Here is a 4,336-nt window from a genome sequence, read left to right as displayed (position 1 = left end):
TTCTTGAACTTAGATTTCAGAAAAATCTATTTGAAGGCCAAGGTCGGAAGCTCTTCTGCTCATATAAAAGACCAATCGACCGTTGGCAACACAAGCTGATCTACAGTAGTCTCGACAGAGTCTCTCAACAGCCACAATGAAGTTCGTTGTAAGTATTATAGTGGGAAAAATAAGTAATGCTGTACCTTGTGCATTACAGAGGGTTACTAGGATACATAGGAAATATCTCCTGTGTTGGCCTTTAAATTTGAATATTATTTGATAAAGACAGCACAATATTTTCATTTATAATTATGATTTCCAAACAAATCAATTACGGCTACTTTTTGAAGTAATGATAACTGTAATAGAGTTACTTCCTGATCGAAATAACTATTGTAACTCAGGTAGAGCGTCACATATTCTCGATGTCGACCATAGTGGAGATGCGATGAGTACTACGCTCCTGCAGCCTCGACTTTCCAGGAAAATTTTCACTCACTTTGTTTTGAGTCAGGCTAATAGACAGGCTAATAATGATCGTATCTACAGTTTACAGTGAAAACTACACCACTGTGGAATGTGCCTCTACCGGGAATAGAACCAACATCATCTTGATAGGCACTTTACTCGCAAAATCTACTCCTAAGTTGAATTAGTAATACATTGAAACACACACAGTGACCACATAATAATTGCTCTTAGGTGCTAATTCCACCGAAAAGGGTGTTCGATTACACTATCATGAGTGATTGAAACCCTACCCTCTGTAATCAAAAAACTCACAATATACTCGAAAACATTTAAAATCAGCTCCTCCTGGTGGTTCAAATAGACACTAGGAACATATTGATTTTTCACCAATATTGTGATTGATTGGAGTTGCATATAAAGTAAACAAAAATTTGAATTGAAACTCTGGGAAATGCCTCGAATGATAAAACATTGTAGAATTAAGCCAAAAATATTAGATTGAGATTATTATTGAAACATCTCTGGGTGTTCTACATTGGCAGCTTGGGATCGAGTCACAACTCCCTAAGCCACCAATCGACAGGCGACCCGATGACGTCATTTCAGCAAAGCACCAATTGCTAAGCCTGTTGCTAACGCTCTAGAACTGTTGGTAGACTCGCTTACCGGGCTCCCGCAGCCAGCTTGAGATGATCCGAAAATAATCTGACTCTACTGTGATAATACCTCTCTTATATTCATTCTGTAACATAGCTCATAATTTGGGGTGAGCCGATACCACTTTCAACAGATACCGATACTCTCACCGATTTCTTCCGATACCTATAACGAACCTTGAAAATTGTAATAATTAAAAGTTGTTCAAAGTATAGATTAATACAGTAAAACCTCGTTAATCCGGACTAATGTGGAAATAAGTTGACCGGTTTAACGAAAGTCCGGATTAACTGACCTAAAAGAACAGTAGAAAGTGCATTACAACTCCGTTTATAGCAACAAAACACGTTTATTATGGAGTATTTAAAGGGCACAGGCCTAATACAGTACAGTACAATGTCTGCGGGAAACAGAATTTCATTAGTGGTTGACTGCTTTTTCATTGGGAAGTTCTCTTCTTGACTTCTAGCCACATTAAAAACCTTGCATTCTGCTCTTTTTTTTTGCCTTTGCCTTTGCCTGTCCGGATTAAGCGAAGTCCGGCGTATCGGGTCCGGATTAACGAGGTTTTACTGTATATTAATATTTAAGTATTCTATTCTAATGCTTATGCATAAATTTACCAGGATTGGTGCTTTAAATATTTGAGAATTACATCAGAAATATTAAATTATATGTTGCAGTTACGTTATCACAAAATTTAGTTTTATTTCACACAAAAATGGTGCAAGGCTCAAATAAATTTGCAATTTTTGCGTCATTCCCAAGAAAATTAGACTCTGTGAAAGTTCAAAATGCAGGAAAAGTAGCAGCAGGTATCGGTAAATAAATTCAAACCGATATTTTCCGATACCGAAAATCGGTATCGATGAGTATCGGCCGATACCGATGCCGATACTCATAATAATAATAATAATAATAATAATAATAATAATAATAATAATAATGATGATGATGATGATGATGATGATGTTTGTTTTCCCCACAGGCCATTCTTCTGATCGCCATCGCCGCCTTCGTCGCCGTCTCCGCCCAGAGGCCAGCCCCCAAGGAGGCTCTCCAGGGTGCTGAGCAGTACTACGGAAGCTACGGCTACGGCTACGGCTACCCAGCCTATGGCGGCTACTACGGCTACTATGGACGTTAAGAGGCGTTCCGTCGACGTCTTCTGATGGTCGCTTCACACGACGACCGGATAATTACATGGATCACGATTTCTCTTCCACGGCCTTTAGGGAAAATTTCCCACCTCTTTTGTGATGATTTCGGCAGACACGTTTTCTGAATAAACTATCATAATATTTTTGGAAATGCGTTTGTGTTTGTATTAAAACCGTCCCAAATGTTAAGTTTCCTCGAAACTGTTTCAGTCTCAAACGAAATCTCTATGTTATTTTGAAAAACTACGATGCTATTCTTCATAATATATTTGACTTGCTTTATTTCACTTAGCTTTTTTGTGCCACTTTTGGCTAATTTGCGAAGATGGGGATGAGTGATGATGTGATGAAATTGATGACTGGACACTCACAAACATCCACGCCCAGGCCGGGACCCCTGGCATCGCAGCGCGATGTGCTAACCACTCTGCCACGGGGGCCGGCTCTTCAAAATATAGATTTGTCTAGAATTTATCCTAGGACATTCAAGAAAATCTTTGCATGTAAGGCAATCGCTTTGGTCCTGTGGTTTATAATAGGAAATAAGATTACAGTGCCTCTAGACATTGTTACAAGGCTGTAACAATGGGCGAATCCACAATACATTTATCTCACCTCTTCAAACTTGCCCCTGTTGCTCCAACATTGGCTTCAAGGAATTGTACGTAACAGTAATTGTTCTCACCTTGTGAATCTCCACAAAACCATCACTATGGACAAGACACAGACACAGACACTTCACGAGCTAAGTAACGTATGCACTAATCATGCATCCTTGTGTTCTGTTTTTCTGCTTTGCCTCATTACAATGTCTGATGTAATTTTCTTTTGTGTTGCTTCACAGTTATTTTGAGCAAACTACTGAACTGAGTGTTATTAATGGGGCTATTACTTACAAAATATTACAGCAGAATATAGAAAATAAATTATGGAAATAAAACAAAAAATGTCCATAAATATGTCATTAAATATCAAAAAACAATATTCATCCCTTTCTATTTTGGTTAATTGAAGTTGCTTTGCCTAATCGCCATAATGATAATGAATGACAAGCTGATGAAAATAATGATGGGAGCAAACACAGTGACACACGCATATACAGGGTTCGAACCTAAAACCTCTGACTTCGTAGCATATTACGATGACCACTCCACCACTGAATACAGCAATATGAATTTGTAATAAATAAATTTTGTTCCGCATACAGCTTACTTCACGATGTGAACAATTTTCGCAAGAGTAAAAATGTAAGAGTAACAAATCCAAAATGAAATTGTAGAGTGTTAATATGCAGGCAATATTACAAATGTGAATACGATATTCTTCAGCGCAATAGCAGTTTCCTCGTCTGCTGTCCCCAGCCGACAGTTCGCAGAGCTGAAATTCAGCAACTTGAGTGAATGTTTTAAAATGGATGAAATCCACTACGTAAATAGCTACACCACGTCCCAGTAATAAGTGGAGCAACGACATAGCAGAAGAGATGGGGAGAAAGTGAGTTGGTGGAGCAAAGCTGCGCGCACTGCTGCAAAACGGCTGGTAGCGAGACGCACGTTGTCCCCTCCATGCAATCCCTTTCCCTCTCATGCATTCATTGGTCGAACCCTCTTGAGTCACCACTTGCGTAGAGGACTTCTTTTCGTTCGTTTGTTCCACAGACTTCTGGAACAGATAAAATTAATAATATACCTTGGAAAATCAAAAGTAGATTATATATTGGTTCAGTTTGAGTTTATTTTTGAGTTCACTTTATGCACAGAAAGGCTAATCGGTAACGAATCTGCAGTTTAAAGTGCGATCTGAAACAATACTTGCCTCCACCATGTAATTATGCTAAATATTAGTTAATATGTACTTAGTCACATATAATTGGTCAAATATGCGCACACTTGTGCATTAGTTGTTTACAAGCATTAGTTCGTATATATTTGAGGAACATATTATCCTTATCAAAAACGTATGCGAATTGATAAAAATTCTATATGTTATTAAAAATGCATTACAATACTATTCATTGGCACAATATATTCAATTATACAGCTCTAGGTTAATTCTATTCCAGTTAA

At 38.1% G+C, this 4,336-nt stretch overlaps 1 long non-coding RNA gene across 1 annotated transcript; it reads left to right on the top strand.

Annotated features, from left to right (window-relative positions):
- Positions 1-2,421, top strand: LOC146001473 (uncharacterized). The gene is made up of 2 exons (XR_014443577.1): positions 1-148; positions 2,099-2,421. It is a non-coding gene; the product is annotated as an uncharacterized LOC146001473 (long non-coding RNA).
- Positions 2,422-4,336: the final 1,915 nt, after the last annotated feature.

Source organism: Lepisma saccharinum, chromosome 17 (genome assembly GCF_977018435.1).
Source record: "Lepisma saccharinum chromosome 17, izLepSacc3.1, whole genome shotgun sequence".
Classification (NCBI taxonomy): Eukaryota; Metazoa; Arthropoda; class Insecta; order Zygentoma; family Lepismatidae; genus Lepisma; species Lepisma saccharinum.
The sequence above is the reverse complement of the archived record's forward strand: the minus strand, read 5'-3'. Positions and strand labels throughout refer to the sequence as shown.